The sequence below is a fragment of the Erinaceus europaeus genome, chromosome 1 (assembly GCF_950295315.1).
Source record: "Erinaceus europaeus chromosome 1, mEriEur2.1, whole genome shotgun sequence".
Taxonomy (NCBI): Eukaryota; Metazoa; Chordata; class Mammalia; order Eulipotyphla; family Erinaceidae; genus Erinaceus; species Erinaceus europaeus.
Genome location: NC_080162.1, coordinates 91,696,976 through 91,713,980, shown reverse-complemented (window position 1 = coordinate 91,713,980; position 17,005 = coordinate 91,696,976). Strand labels below are relative to the sequence as shown.

Sequence of the window (17,005 nt, the reverse complement as noted above, 5' to 3'; positions counted from 1 at the left end):
TAGCTTTGTTGTGTTTATTATTGTTGTTGTTGATGTCATCATTGTTGGATAGGACAGAGAGAAATGGAGAGAGGAGGGGAAGACAGAGAGGGGGACAGAAAGATAGACACCCGCAGACCTGCTTCACCACATGTGAAGGGATTCCCCAGTAGGTGGGGAGCCGGGGGGGGGTCAAACCCAGATCTTTACTAGGGTCCTTGTAGTTTGTGCCACGTGCCCGACTCTAGTCTTTTTATTTTATCCTAAGTATTTCATAATTTTTGCTATCATCAAAGAATTGTTTTATTTCACTTGTTAAGAATTTTTAAAATCTATTCATGAGAAAGATAGGCAGAGAAAGAAAGAACCAGTCACCAGTCTGGCACATGGGCTGCTGGAATTGACCTCTGGACCTCATGGTTGAGAATCTAATGCCTTATGCACTGTGCCACCCCCGGGACCACTTTTATTTCATTTTTATTTTATTTTTTTCAGTTTTTACCTGCTTTTTGCCGTAACCTTGTTGTGGTTATTATTATTGTTGTTACACAGTCCCTAGTCACAGCTGTGAACATTCTAGGTTGCACTCATTTCAGGACCAGTCTTCCTCAAGTGGTAGAGTAGGATGATCTGGACTCCATGCAGAGAGAGGGTCAGTCCCTACCATTGCTAGTTTATAGTGGATGTATGGTCCTGAAGAAACCCACAAAAGGCCTTATAATGATATTACTAATGGATATGACCAGTGATGGTAGAGAGAGGGATTTAGTAGAAGTCTAGGTCTGTATTATCTATGGGAAAACTCAAAGGTTTCCTGTCTAGGACCTTGGGTGATGGGGTGGCCTGGTATTGACCAAACAGGCCACCATTAAGTGAGCCAGTCGGTCCAGCTTTTGTAGTCATTTCTTTATCTGATGAACTAGGATTTTAGGGGGAGTTAGCTAGCCTCAAGTTGTTATGCATTATTTACTAGTTTCATGATTCTTTTATTTATTTATTTTCCCTTTCATTGCCCTTTTTTATTGTTATAGTTATTATTATTGTTGTTATTGATGTCATCTTTGTTGGACAGGACAGAGAGAAATGGGAGAGGAGGGGAGGACAGAGAGGGGGAGAGAAAGATAGACACCTGCAGGCCTTCTTTACTGCCTGTGAAGCGATTCCCCTGCAGGTGGGGAGCTGTGGGCTCAAACTGGGATCCTTACTGCCAGTCCTTGTACTTTGCACCACCTGCGCTTAACCTGCTGCGCTACCACCCAACTCCCAGTTTGATGATTCTTATAAAGGTTTCCATAGGACAGTAATTGTTCTTTCCTTGATATACAGTTTTTGGCAGTATCTCTCCTGACCAGTTGTATGCAGTGTTTCTTCTAAAGCTTATCAAGGGGTAACAATAATGCTGATGCTCTGTCAGTAGAGTTTAAATGATGGAAGAATACATCTTACTCTTTTATAATTAATTGAGTGATAGAGTGATTGAGGAAGGCAAAGTGTTGGTAGGCCTAAGTGGAGGGTGTCTAGGCCTAAGCTATGTATATATGTGTGTGTGTGTGTGTGTGTGTGTGTGTGTGTGTGTATAATTTTTGCTGCCATCCTTAGGCCATTCTACTAGATTGACAGACTTATTTTGTCTAATCACAGAGGCTTCATAAACACATTTACTTTGTCTCTCTCCCTCTCTATCTCTCCCTTACTTCTCAATCTTTCCATTTATATCAAAAAACAAAAACAAACAAACCAATAAAACTCTAGTCATCCCAGTCAATGCCCAGCTCAAGGTTTTATTACATACCTGTTGTAGTCAAGATAAAGGTCAAACAGTAGAATAAGGCCTTAAAAAGTCTTTGTGGGAGGCCAGCTGGTGGCATGCCTGGTTGAGTGCACATATTCTAATGCGCAAGGACCTCGTTTGAGCCCCTGGTCCCCACCTGCAGGGGGAAAGCTTTGGAGTGGTGAAGCAGTGCTGCAGCTGTCTGTCTCTCTCCCTCTCACCCTCTCCTCTCTCGAATTCTGGATGTCTCTATCCATATATAAATGAAGATAATAATAATAATAATAAAAGAGATTTTTTTAAAAAATGAAGTCTTTGTGTCCGGGACTGGGCGGTGGTACACCTGTTAGAGTGTGTGCATTGCCACGTGCAAGGACCCAGATTCAAGCCCGTGGTCCCGATCTACAGGGACAGAAGCTTCATAAGTAATGAATCAATGCTGTAGATGTCTGTCTTTTGTTCTTCCTTTCCATCTCTCCTTTCCCTCTCAATGTCTCTCTATCAAAAAGTAAATTAATTAAAATAAAAATAAATTAAAATCTTTGTGTCCTGAGCAAGGAAATAGCATAGTAGTTATGCCAAAAAAAAAAAATTCATGCTTGGGAGTTGGGCAGTAGGGCAGTAGGGCAGAAGGTTAAGGTTAAGGGCAGAAGGTCAAGTTCAGGTGGCGCAAAACGCAAGGACCTGAGTAAGGATCCGGCTTCCAGCTCCGGGCTCCCCACCTTCAGGTGGTGAAGCAGGTCTGCAGGTGTCTATATTTCTTTCCCCCTCTCTGTCTTCCTCTCCCTAGCAGCATTTGTCAAGCATCAAACATTTACTTTGTGCTTAATTGTTTTCTCTCTCTCCCTCTCTCTCTCTCTCTCTCTCTCTTTTCGTGGTCTCCAGGGTTATCACTGGGACTCGGTGCCTGCACTAAGAATCCACTGCTCCTGGAGGCTATTTTTTCCATTTTGTTGCCCTTGTTGTTTATCGTTGTTGTTATTGTTGTTTGAAAGGACAGAGAAATGAAGAAATGACAGGAAGACAGAGAAAGGGAGAGAAAGATAGACCCTGCAGACCTGCTTCACTGCTTGTGAAGTGACCCCCCTGTAGGTGAGGAGCGGGGTTGGTGGGGGCTCGAACCAGGATCCTTATGCAGGTCCTTGTGCTTTGCCATGTGCGCTTAACCCTCTGCGCTACTGCGCGACTGGTGCTTAATAGTTCTAAAGTCCTGTGTTGGCTTTATGAGGTAGCTTACTACATTATTATGTTGTATTGTGTTGTGTTGCGTTATGGTGTGTTGTATTATGTTATATTAAGTTTGACTTCCATGTGTATCCAAATAACATGGGAGTAGAGCAATAAATCGTTTCTTTTTAAAAAAGATTTTATTTATTCATTCAAGAGAAAGTTAGGAGAGAGAAAGAACTAGACATTACTCTGGTACATGTTCTGCTTGGGATTGAACTCAGGACCTCATGCTTGAGAGTCCAATGCTTTATGCACTTTGCCACCTCACGACCAAAAACAATAAATCTTTAAAAAATTATTTTATTTTATTAATTTTTTAATTATCTTTAGAGGGAAGGGGTGATCGAAAGGGAGACAGAGCGAGAAGACACCAGCAGACCTGCTTCACCACTTGCAAAGCTTTCCCCCTGCAGGTGAGGACTTGAACCTGGGTCCTTGAGCATTGTAACATGTGCATTTAACTAGGTGCACCACCACCCCGCCACTAGGGCAGTAAATCTAACAGCTACTCCTCCTACTTGATATGAGCACTTAGCGTCACTCTGTGTGACATTAATTCTATCCTTTTAGCATTCATATCTACCTTTTACCCCTTAACTTCTCTGAGGACAAGACTATGTCCTTTCCCCTGCCTTATCCCCAGTTACACACACAGGGACTTTACCTTGTAGGCACTCAATAACTGTTTTAATTTAATTAACTAATTAGAGAGATAAGTAGAGCATCATTTTGGCACACGTGATGCTAGGGACCAAACTCAGGACCTCATAATTGAGAGTTCAATACTTTATTCATTGTACCACCTTCTAGCCACAATCATTTTTTTATTGTTGTTGTAGTTATTGTTACTGATGTCATCATTGTTAGATAGGACAGAGAGAAATGGAGAGAGGAGGGGAAGACAGAGATGGGGAGAGAAAGAGAGACACCTGCAGACTGCTTCACCCCTTGTGAAGCGACACCCCTGCAGGTGGGGAGCATGAGGCTCTAACCCGATCCTTACACCGGTCCTTCCCCCACATGGAAACACTTGCGCTTAACCTGGTGCACTACTGCCCGAGTCCCATGTTTTTTGTTTTTTTTTTAGGTCTATTTTTATTATTATCTTTATTTATTTATTGGATAGAGACAGCCAGAAATCAAGAGGGAAGGGGTGATAGAGAGGGATAGAGACAAGAGACACCTGCAACCCTGCTTCACCATTCGCAAAGCTTTCCCCCTGCAGGTGGGGACCAAGGGCTCAAACTGGGTCCTGTTGCATAGTAGTATGTTCACTCAGCCAGGTGCGCCACCCGACCCCATTCCTTTTTTTAAAAAAACATTTACTTATTTATTTATATATTCCCTTTTGTTGCCCTTGTTGTTTTATTATTATCTTATTCTTGTTGTCATTGTTGGATTGAACAGAAAGAAATGGAGAGATGGGGAAGACAGAGAGGGGGAGAGAAAGAGAGACACCTGCAGGCTTGCTTCACCACTTGTGAAGTGACCCTCCTGCAGGGGGGAACCGGGGGCTTGAATCCGGATCCTCACGCCAGTCCTTGTGCCTTGTGCCACGTGTGCTTAACCTGCTGCGTTACCGCCCAACTCCCCCTTTATTTTTTTTAAGTTTCACTTCTTTTTTCCTTTTCTTTTCTTAATTTTTTTCTTTCTATCTTATTAGGACAGAGAGAAATTGAGAGGGGAGGGAAAGACAGAGAGGGGGAGACCTGCTTCCCTACATGTGATTTGCACTTCCTGTAGGTGGGAAGTTGGGTTCTGAACCTGGGTCTTTCAACATAGTGATATGTGTGTTTAACCAGATGCACTACCACCCAGCCTCCCAACTAAGCCTTTTTTTAAAAATACATTTTTTATTGCCACCAGGGTTATTGCTGGGGCTTGGTGCTGGCACTATGAGTCTATAGCTTCTGGGGACCTTCAATTTTTTTATTACCTTTATTTTCATTTTTTATTTATTTTTTCCCTTTTGTTGCCATTGTTTATCGTTGTTGTTATTATTATTGTTGTTGCTATTACTGCGTTGTTGGATAGGACCGAGTGAAATTGAGAGAGGAGAGGAAGACAGAGAGGGGGAGGAAAAGATAGACACCAGCAGACCTACTTTTACCGCATGTGAAGGGAGTCCCCTGTAGGTGGGGAGCCGAGGGCTTGAACCAGGATCCTTAAGCCTGTCCTTGTGCTTTGTGCCATGTGCACTTAACCCACTGCACCACCACTGGGATCCTTTATTACCTTTATTTATTTATTGGATAAAGACAGCCAGAAGTCGAGAGGGAAGGGAGGATAGAGAGGAAGAGAGACATAGAGACACTTGTAGCACTGCTTCACCACTCACAAAGCTTCCCCCATGCAAGTGGGGATGGGTGACTCGAACCTTCCTCAGCTCTGGCTTTAGAACATGGGACTTTGAAGCCTCAGGCATGAGGGTCTCTTTGCATAATCATTATGCTATCTACCCTTGCCCTGGTCCTTGCACATTGTAACATGTGTGCTCAAGCAGGTGTGCCATCACCCGCCCCCCCCCTTTTTCTCTTTTCTATTTTTATTTCACAGGACAGAGAGAAATTGAGAGTGGAGAGGAAGTAAGGAGGGAGGGAGAAAGACACCTGCAGACCAATTTTACCACTCTTGAAGCTTCCCCTGGAAGGTGGAGAGTGGGGGCTTGAAACTGTGTCCTTTCATATAGTGATATGGGAGCTTAACCAAGTGTACCACCACCTGGTTAACATGTGCGCCTTCTTTAAGCGTCATTCTGTCATGTGTGATGACAGGAATTGACTCAGGACTTCATGATGTTAGGTCCCAAAACTCTAGTCACTCTGCCACCTCCTGGGCTGCTGATTTTATTTATTTATTTATTTATTTATTTATTTATTTATTTATTCAATATTTTATTTTATTCTTTTAAAACTTATTTATTTATTACAGACAGAGCGAAATTGCTTAACCAACTGCACCACTGCCTGACCCCATTTATTTTATGAGAGTGAGATCCAGAGAGAGAAAGACCAAAGCACTGCTCAGCTTTGGGTTATGGTGGTACTGGTGACTGAACCTGGGACTTCAGAGCCTCAGGCATGAAAGTCTTGCATAACCATTTTTTTATCTCCCCAGACCATGATATTATTTTCTTTCTTTCTTTCTTTCTTTCTTTCTTTCTTTCTTTCTTTCTTTCTTTCTTTCTTTCTTTTTACTTTTAAAATATTTATTTATTCTGTTTTGTTGCCCTTGTTTTATTGTTGTAGTTATTGTTGTAGTTATTACTGATACCGTTGTTGGATAGGACAGAGAGAAATGGAGAGAGGAGGGGAGAGAGAGAGGAGGAGAGAATGATAGACACATGCAGACATGCTTCGTCGCCTGTGAAGTGACTCCCCTGCTGGTGGGGAGCTGGGGGCTCGAACCAAGATTCTTGTGCTGGTCCTTGCGTTTTGAGCCACCTGTGCTTGTTTATTGGATAGAGTCAGCCAGAAATCAAGAGGGAAGGAGGTGATAGAGAGGTATAGAGACAGAGAGACACCTGTAACACTGCTTCACCACTCACAAAGCTTTTGCTCTACAGGTAGAGTCCAGGGGCTTGAACCCAGGTCCTTGCACACTGTAACATGTGTGCTCAACCGAGTACACCACCATCAGGTTCCTCCCTAGGTCTATTTTATTTTATTCTTCCATCAGTGCTTGGGCTGGTGTACGTACTTTTAATCCACTGCTCTTGACAGCCTTTTTTTTTCTTTCTCTTCTCTTTCTTTTATAGAATCAGAGAGAAATTGAGGATGGAAGGGGAGATAGAAATGTAGATCGAAAGAGACCCGAACTGCCCCTGCGGCTACAGACAGACTATGACCCACATAGTCAACTACTGCCACCTCTCCAGATTCAAAGGAGGTCTCGAAACTTTACATCAGGCTCAGCCTGACGCTGTTGACTGGCTACGGAAAAAGGGCAAACGCTAGAAGAAGAAGAATCAAAAGAGAGATACCTCCCAGTTCGAGTCCCCGGCTCCCCACCTGCAGAGGAATCCCTTCACAGGCTGTGAAGCAGGTCTGCAGGTGTGTATCTTTCTGTCCCCTTCTTTCTGTCTTCTTTCTGTCTTCCCCTCCTCTCTCCATTTCTCTCTGTCCTATCCAACAATGACAACATCAATAATAACCACAGTAATAACTATAACAATAAAACAAGGGCAATGAAAGGGAATAAATAAATAAATATTTAAAAAACTTAAAAAAGAGAGATAACTACAGCACTGCTCACTGTTTGTAAAGTTTTTCCCCTTTCAGAAGGGGGCTGGAGACTTGAACCTTGGTCCTTGAGCACTATAGTATGTGTGCTACCACCCAGCCTCCCCGAGGCTGCTTCTTTTTATTTAAATTTTATTATCTTTTTAACTTATTTGTTGGGTAGAGATAGCCAGAAGTCAAGAGAGAAGGGGGAGATTGAGAGGGAGAGAGACAGAGAGACACCTGCTGCTCTGCTTCACTACTAGCAAAGCTTTCCCCCTACAGGTGGGCACCAGGCGCTTGAACCCCGGTCCTTCTGCATTGTAACATGTGCGCTCAACCAGCTGTGCTAACACCCGGCCCCCCTAGGATGCTTCTTTATTTTTTATTGCCATCAGGACTATTGCTAGGGCTTGGTGCCTGCACTGTGAATTCACTGTTCCCAGAGGCCATCTTTTTCTTTTCTTTTTATTATTTTTTAAGTTTTTACTTATAAAAAGGAAACACTGACAAAAAACAGGATAAGATGAGTACAAAGTTGTTGCTGCTGCTGTTGTTAGATAGGACAGAAATTGACAAAGGAAAGGAAGACAGAGGGGGGGAGAGAAAGATAAACACTTGCTGATCAGCTTCACCACTTGTGAAGTGACCCCTCCCCCCAGCAGGTGGGGAGCCAGGGGCTTGAACTGGGATCTATATATATCAGTTTTATATTTATTTTATATTTATTTTATATATATATCAGTTTTATATTTATTTAAAATGGGATACATAGGATAGGAAGGGTATAACTCCACACAATTCCCACCACCAGATCTCTATATCCCATCCCCTCCCCTGATAGCTTTCCCATTCTTTATCCCCCTGGGAGTATGAGCCCAAGGTCATTGTGGGCTGCAGAAGGTGGAAGGTCTGGCTTCTGTAATTGCTTCCCCACTGAACATGGGTGTTGACTGGTCGGTCCATACTGGTCGGTCTGCCTCTCTCTTTCCCTGGTAGGGTGGAGCTCTGGGGAAGTGCAGCTCCAGGACACCTTGGTGGACATATTTAATTTTATTAGAAAGACCAGAGCACTGTTAAACCCTTGCATATGGCAGTGCTAGGACTTGAACATAGGGTCTCTAGTGTCTCAGGTATGTAGGTCCTGTTCTCCAGCCCTGTGCTATCTTCTTGATTCAAATTATTATTATTGATGTAGGGAAGAAAATCAAGCAAAGCATCATCCCACCATTTGCAACTGTTATGTGATAAGGCTGGGGCTTGAACCCAGGGTCTCCACATGCCAGGCTGGTGCATTTATACTGAGCCTCTTCTGCCCCTCTCTTTTAGCAACCCTATAAATAAAATTATCTGACTTTATCTCAGTGATTAATTCCAGGGAACATTCTGATCTGTTCTGAACTATACTGTAAAGCTGAGGAACAGGGTCAGGTAGATAGCATAATGGTTATGCAAAAAGACTTTCATGCCTGTGGCTCCAAAGTCCTATGTTCAATCCCCTGTACCACCATAAGCCGGAGCTGAGAAGTGCTCTGGTGTTTCTCTTTATTTCTTTCTCTGCATCTCTTTCAAAAATAAAATAAGTAAAATATTTTTTAAAAAGAATCTTTGAAGGGCACCAAAGTAAAAACCCAGTGGTGAGGGGTAGACATGCAGCTTCCTGGGCCAGTGGGGGGTGGGAGTGGGCGGGAGGGATGGGTCACAGTCCTTTGGTGGTGGGAATGGTGTTTATGTACACTCCTAGCAAAATGTAGACATATAAATCAGTAGTTATTTAGTATGAGAGGGGGGAAATCAGTTGTATGTCTCAAAGTTTCTCAAAAGACAAACTGAATCTTTTTAATATATAGGCTATGTATTTGATATGCGGACTCTCTCAAAAGCCTAGACCAAGTAGATTAGAAGCATCCAATAGCACAGCTATATACAACATACTGGATACTGTATAGCAAACCATAACAAAGGGACTTTTCAAAGTTAACCCAATTACCAAACAATGTGATGATAATATTAACTATCGATTGTCTTTTTGAACCCTAAGACAGCAGGAACCTCACATCTCCATATAGAGCCCCTACTTCCCCCAGTCCTGGAACCCTTGGATAGGGCCCACTTTCCCGTATGCCTCTCCCAATCCATATCAAATAATATTGCATCAGCCTATCACAACCTAAGCAACGCAACGATTGCCACCTCAACATACTTCACCTCAGTGTGTATCCAGAGACTTCACGTGTGGAATGACAACCCTTCAGCTTCATTACTCGGGTGAGACCTTTCCTTTTATAGTACACTCTAATTTCATCTCAGGTAGTTCACTTTCTAACAAAGTCCCATAACCTAGACATACACCAGTTTCTGTGAGAGAGAGCGTATGTGCACACGTATCCATAAACTACTGCAAAATATATACCTGAAAGCAGAATTACACTAGAGTTTGCAGTGAGTACCTCCCTAACACTTCCTCTCCACTATTCCAATCTTGGGATCCATGATTGCTCAACAAACTGTTTGGCTTTGTATGTTAACTCTCTTTTCAATCACCAGGTTCCAGATGCCACCAGGATGCTGGATAGGTTTCCCTGGATTGAAGACCCCACCAATGTGTCCTGGAGCTCAGCTTCCCCAGAGACACACCTTACGAGGGAAAGAGAGAGGCAGACTGGGAGTATGGACCGACCAGTCAACGCCCATGTTCAGCGGGGAAGCAATTACAGAAGCCAGACCCTCTACCTTCTGCAACCCTCAACGACCCTGGGTCCATGCTCCCAGAGGGCTAGAGAATGGGAAGGCTATCATGGGAGAGGGTGGGTTATGGGGATTGGGTGGTGGGAATTGTGTGGAGTTGTACCCCTCCTACCTTATGCTTTTGTTCACTAATCCTTTCTTAAATTAAAAATTTAAATAAAAAAAAAAAGAAGCATTTTTTTAAATAAAAAAAAAAAAAGAAGCACAGCTATATACAACATACTGGATACTGTATAGCAAACCATAACAAAGGGACTTTTCAAAGTTAACCCAATTACCAAACAATGTGATGATAATATTAACTATCGATTGTCTTTTTGAACCCTAAGACAGCAGGAACCTCACATCTCCATATAGAGCCCCTACTTCCCCCAGTCCTGGAACCCTTGGATAGGGCCCACTTTCCCGTATGCCTCTCCCAATCCATATCAAATAATATTGCATCCGCCTATCACAACCTAAGCAACGCAACGATTGCCACCTCAACATACTTCACCTCAGACTGTATCCAGAGACTTCACGTGTGGAATGACAACCCTTCAGCTTCATTACTCGGGTGAGACCTTTCCTTTTATAGTACACTCTAATTTCATCTCAGGTGGTTCACTTTCTAACAAAGTCCCATAACCTAGATACACACCAGTTTCTGTGAGAGAGAGCTTATGCACACGTATCCATAAACTACAGCAAAATATATACCTGAAAGCAGAAGTACACTAGAGTTTGCAGTGAGTATCCCCCTAACACTTCCTCTCCACTATTCCAGGCTTGGGATCCATGATTGCTCAACAAATTGTTTGGCTTTGTATGTTAACTCTCTTTTCAATCACCAGGTTCCAGATGCCACCAGGATGCGGGCCAGGCTTCCCTGGATTGAAGACCCCAACAATGTGTCCTGGAGCTCAGCTTCCCCAGAGACACACCTTACTAGGGAAAGAGAGAGGCAGACTGGGAGTATGGACCGACCCAGTCAACGCCCATGTTCAGCGGGGAAGCAATTACAGAAGCCAGACCTTCTACCTTCTGCAACCCTCAACGACCCTGGGTCCATGCTCCCAGAGGGCTAGAGAATGGGAAAGCTATAATGAAAGGGGGTGGGTTATGGGGATTGGGTGGTGAGAATTGTGTGGAGTTGTACCCCTCCTACCTTATGTTTTGTTCATTAATCCTTTCTTAAATAAAAATTTTTTAAAAAAAGAATCTTAAATAAAATAATCATGAAACTAGTAAATAATGCATAACAACTTGAGGCTAACTAACACCCCCTAAAATCCTAGTTCATCAGATAAAGAAGTGACTACAAAAGCTGGACCGACTGGCTCACTTAATGGTGGCCTGTTTGGTCAATACCAGGCCACTCCATCACCCAAGGTCCTAGACAGGAAACCCTTGGGTTTCCCCATAGATAATACAGGCCTAGACTTCTACTAAATCCCTCTCTACCATCACTGGTCACATCCACTAGTAATATCATTATAAGACCTTTTATGGGTTTCTTCAGGACCATACATCCACTATAAACTAGCAATGGTAGGGACTGACCCTCTCTCTGCTTGGAGTCCAGATCATCCTACTCTACCACTTGAGGAAGACTGGTCCTGAAATGAGTGCAGCCTAGAATGTTCACAGCTGTGACTAGGGACTGTGTAACAACAATAATAATACCCACAACAAGGCTACAACAACAAGTGCAAAAAGCAGGTAAAAACTGAAAAAAATTTAAAAAAATGAAATAAAAGTGGTCCCGGGGGTGGCACAGTGCATAAGGCATTAGATTCTCAACCATGAGGTCCTGAGTTCAATTCCCGGCAGCCCATGTGCCAGACTGGTGACTGGTTCTTTCTTTCTCTGCCTATCTTTCTCATGAATAGATTTTAAAAAATTCTAAACAAGTGAAATAAAATAATTCTTTGATCATAGCAAAAATTATGTAATACTTAGGATAAAATAAGAAGACTAGAGTCGGGCACGTGGCACAAACTGCAAGGACCCTAGTAAAGATCTGGGTTTGACCCCCCCCCCCCCGGCTCCCCACCTACTGGGGAATCCCTTCACATGTGGTGAAGCAGGTCTTTAGGTGTCTATCTTTCTCTCCCCCTCTCTGTCTTCCCCTCCTCTCTCCATTTCTCTCTGTCCTATCCAACAACAATGACATCAACAACAACAATAATAACCACTACAAAGCTACAATAACAAGGGCAACAAAAGGGGGAGGTGGAAATGGCTCCCAGGAGCAGTGGATTCGTGGTGCAGGCATTGAGCCCCAGCAATAACTCTGGAGGCAATAAATAAATAAATATGAATAGATATGGGCCCCAGGTTAGGTCATTGTGGTAAACAAATAACTGTACTTACATAGTTTATTCTTTTCTGACCCAGTCAACCTTCTTAATTATCAGTATAAAATATATATAATCATTATCTGAGTAAAACTGATGAAACATCAAGAAAATCCCTCTAGTCAAGCTCTGATCCAGTTCCAAAATAAAATAAAATATGTAATCACTTTTTTTTTGCCACAGGGTTGTCAAGATGGCTCAGTACCAGCATGATTCCACATCTCCCAGAGACTATTTTCTTTTCTCTAGATTGAGAGTGAGCAAAGATAGAGACAACAAAGCCCCATGGCAACCCTTCTGAAGCTTCTGTCCACCTTGTGGTGACTCAGCTAAAACCTGGGCTAAAATATGACAGGATACTTTCCACACACATTTATGTCTATGGCCCTTACATTTTGTCTTATTTAAATTTTTTTTTTATTTAATTATTTTCCCTTTTGTTGCCCTTGTTGTCTTTTTATAGTTGTTCTAGTTATTATTGTTGTTGTTATGGATATCATCGTTAGATAGGACAGAGAGAAATGGAGAGAGGAGGGAAGACAGAGAGGGGAAGAGAAAGACCTGCAGACCTGCTTCACTGTATGTGAAGGGATTCCCGTGTAGGTGGAGAGCGAGGGGCTCAAACCCGGAACCTTAACTCAGGTCCTTGTGCTTTGCACCACGTGTAATTAACCCACTTCCCTATCACCTACTCCTGTCTTCGTACTATTATCCTAAGTATTTCATAATTTTTGCTATCATAAAATAATTGTTTTATTTAATTTTTTAAGCATTTGTTTTATTTATTCATGAGGAAGATAGGCAGAGAGAGAAACCAGACACCAGTCTGGCACATGTGCTGCTGGGAATTGAACTCAGGACCTCATGGTTGAGAATCCAATGCTTTATGCACTGTGCCACCTCCCGGACCACTTTTATTTTTAACATTGTTACACAGAAACATTCTAATTCTGTATACTTATCCTGTATCCTGAATATTTGCCAAATATTTATATATTTTATTGTTGGGCATTATTGTGTTTATTGCTTGATTTTCTAAAATGAATCATGAATTTTTAGAATAAAGACAGTTTTGGGGCTGGGTGGTGGCTCACTTGGATGAGCACACATGTTACAGTGCACAAGTAACCAGGTTCCAGTCCCCAGTCCCCACCTGCAGTGGGTAACCTACACGAGTGAGAATCAGATCTTAAAGTGTCTCTCTGGCTCTCTCCCAATCTCCCCCTTCCTTCTCAATTTCTGGCTGTCACTCTCCAATAAATAAATATAATTTTAAAAAGAATAAAGACAAATTTCTTTTTTAAATCATTTGAAAAGATTTTATTTATTTATTCATGAAGAAGAAAGGAAGAGAGAGAAAAAACCAGATACGTTCTGCTGAGGATCAAATTCAAGACCTCACGCTTGAGAATCATCCAATGCTTTATCTAACACTGCAGCACCTCCCAGACCACCAGTTTTATTTCTCTAATCAGGACATCTGTAGTTTATGTTCGCTCACTGACTACTCAACCACTCCACCTTGTAGATTGTGATGTTCACTTTCCAGCTGTTGAGTAGAGGGGCACAGCCAGGGAGGATGCCAGGGAGGGGAGGTGGGCAGTGGAGGTGGCCCTGTAGCTGCACAGGACAGAAGCTGAAGAGGGGCTGCAGGGTAGGCAGGAGGATGGGAGTGGATGCTCTGAGTTCACTGTTTCCTGTGGGGTTTGAAACACTCTGTGACTCAGTAGAGCAAGGGCTGCACAACACTGTGTGGATTTGCTGAGGACTATGAAAAATGCAAATGAATTCAGAACAAACAAACACTTTATTTCAATTAAATTAAAAACAGAGAAATAAAACCATAGAGGAAAGGGTACATGAACATGCAGTAGATCACAAAAGCAATGCAGGTCTCCCCCAGGGAGGGCAGGGCCAGCTCAGGGGTGGGAGCAGGGCCCAGAGCCTTCTCCACAGCTGACTCTGAAAGACCAGCTCTGAGGCCCCAGCTCTCACCCAAAGGGACCTCTGCAGACTGCAGCTCTGGGGTCCCTGCAGTCCTGGCTGAGGGCCCTGACTCCAGAGCTGCCAAAGGGTCTGCACCTGCAGGTGATTCTGGATCAAGGGTTTCCCAGCAACAGGGGCCTGATGGCATCTCCTCAGCATCCCAAGAACCTGAGAAACAGAGAAGTCACCACATCAGCTCTCCTGGGCCCTCCTACATCACACACATATGAGGACATGGGGAAGAGACCCACCCAGGACTTCAACAGGATGTCCTCCCTGCTACTCTCCCGCAGGTTGGGCTGAGGTCAGTTTATTTCCTGATGGGCTTGCTATCAGCTTCTTCTGGGGCTCCTCCCTATGGGCCCCTGTCCTGCCCCCCTAATGCCCACACAGCCCAGCTCCCCTCTTACCAGCACTCTGTATGTACAAGGCACACAGTTCCCTGGGAGGCCCATGGAGCAAGATGTCACTGTGCAGAGGGCTGCTCCCCACCAGCAGCTTCACGCAGCCCTGGGGGAGGCTGCTGCCTGCTGACTGGGCAGGAAGCTCCCACTGGCCATCCAGGGAGCTTACTGAGCATGTATCCAGGGACATCATCCTCCACCTGGTTCTCAGATACCCCCAGGATTTCATCTCCTCTGGCCACTCCTCCTCAGACAGAGAATCCATGTATAGGCTGGAGACCTCCTCCAGGTATCCAGACAGAGATCTCTGCAGAGACAGGGACCAGAGTGTCACAGCCTCCCATGCCTGCACACTCTCCTGGTTGCTGCTAATGCCTCTGGACTCTGCTTCCCCCTCAGCCCAGCTTTGTCTGCTCAGACCTCCTCCCAGGATGGGGGATAGACACCTCCAAGATGAGGACCGACCTCAGGCAGTAGGTACCACCACAGACAGCCCTCCCAATACTGCCTGCCTGCTTTGTCCAGCTGTGTGACCTGACCCTCCCTCCTGCCTGGGACAGGTACACACACACACACACACAGACACACACACACACACACACACACTTTAGGGAGGGACACACATCAGTCCAGGCAGCATCTGAGTTGTGGCTGACTATGGTATGGACACCTGTCCTGGTCCCTCTCTGTTACCTTAGGAGCACTGCAACAGCAAGAGCAAAAGCTTCTACACTGATCACTCAGCCACATTCTAAACCGAGTCATTCTGCCTCCTCTGAAGCTCTTCTTCAGGCCTTCACCAGTGGGAACCCTCATGCAAGAAAGCATCCTCATTTCAGCTTTGACAGCTAAGTAACATGGGGAAGGGTCAGTGGATAGAATGTGGTTGGTTGCCTGGTGACCAGGGTTCCAAGTCAGTTGATTTCTAGCCCAGGGAGGTGAGGTCACTCCCTGGGACACTGGCCTGGGCTTCTCCTCAGAAAAGACCTCCAATGGCCATGATGGCTGGTGAATGCCCAATCTACATCCCATGCTACACAGTCACAGTGACAACACCCAGACAATCCACAGTCCTGGGAAGTCTGGTGCAGCCAGAGCCCCAACTATGCAGACATGCTCTTAGTTAGGGCAAAGCCTAACCCTCCTTTTCACCAATGATGAGACAGTGGAGCATCCATTAGCCTCTCAGGACCTTATACATACACAGCAAGAGAGAGTGAGAGAGAGGGAGGGAGCAAACTACACATGGATAGACAGTCAACCAAATTAACTGGGAAAATGTACTTTTACATCACACATCTAACAGGGAATTGATATCAAATATCTATAAAGAAACCATTCAGCTCAACAACACGAGAACAGGTAACTCAATAAAAAAGAGGCAAAACAAAATGCCTCTATACAGATCATTAGATAAAGAAGTTATGACATTCTATGAAGTTATATGCATCTATTAAAAAAGATAATATGGGGTGGGGGTATAGCATAATGGTTATGCAAAGAGACTTTCATGCCTGAGGCTCTCAAGTTCAATCCCCCACAACACCATAAGCCAGAGTTAAGCAGTGTTTGGTAAAATAATAATAATAATAATAATAATAATAATAATAATAATAATAATCCCAGAACAATGAACCCACCTTCTCTGACCCATCTTGGACAGAGATAGAAGGAATTATGTTAAGTGAGCTAAGTCAGAAAGATAAAGATGAGTATGGGGTGATCCCACTCATCAACAGAAGTTGAGTAATAAGATCTGAAAGGGAAACTGGGCAAACGCTCGAAGAAGAAAAAAGGGAAACTAAAAGCAGGTTCCGACTAAATTGAAAGTAGGGCACCAAAGTAAAAACCCTGTGGTGAGGGGTAGACATGCAGCTTCCTGGGCTGGTGGGGAGTGGGGGCTGGTGGGTGGGATGGGACATAGTCTTTTGGTGGTGGGAATGGTGTTTATGTACACTCCTAGTAAAGTGTAGTCATATAAATCACTAGTTAATTAATATGAGAGGGGAAAAATTAATTGTATGTCTCGAAGTTTTTAAAACACAGACTGAGTCTTTTTAATATATAGGCTGTGTATTTGATATGCGGACTCTCTCAAAAGCCTAGACCAAATAGATCAGAAGCAACCAATGGCACAGCTATATACAAGATACTGGGTACTATACAGCAAACCCTAACAAAAGGACTTTTCAAAGTTAACCCAATTACCAAATAATGTGAAGATAACATTAACTATCCATTGTCTTTTTGAACCCTAAGACAGCAGGAACCTCACATCTCCACTAGAGAGCCTCTACTTCCCCCAGTCCTGGAACCCTTGTTCCACTT

General features: G+C 43.7%; 1 non-coding gene across 1 annotated transcript; it reads left to right on the top strand.

Annotated features, from left to right (window-relative positions):
- Nucleotides 1-12,354: 12,354 nt before the first annotated feature.
- LOC132542876 (small nucleolar RNA SNORD20) lies at nt 12,355-12,425 on the top strand. The gene has a single exon (XR_009553846.1). It is a non-coding gene; the product is annotated as a small nucleolar RNA SNORD20 (small nucleolar RNA).
- The last annotated feature ends 4,580 nt before the right edge of the window (nt 12,426-17,005 follow it).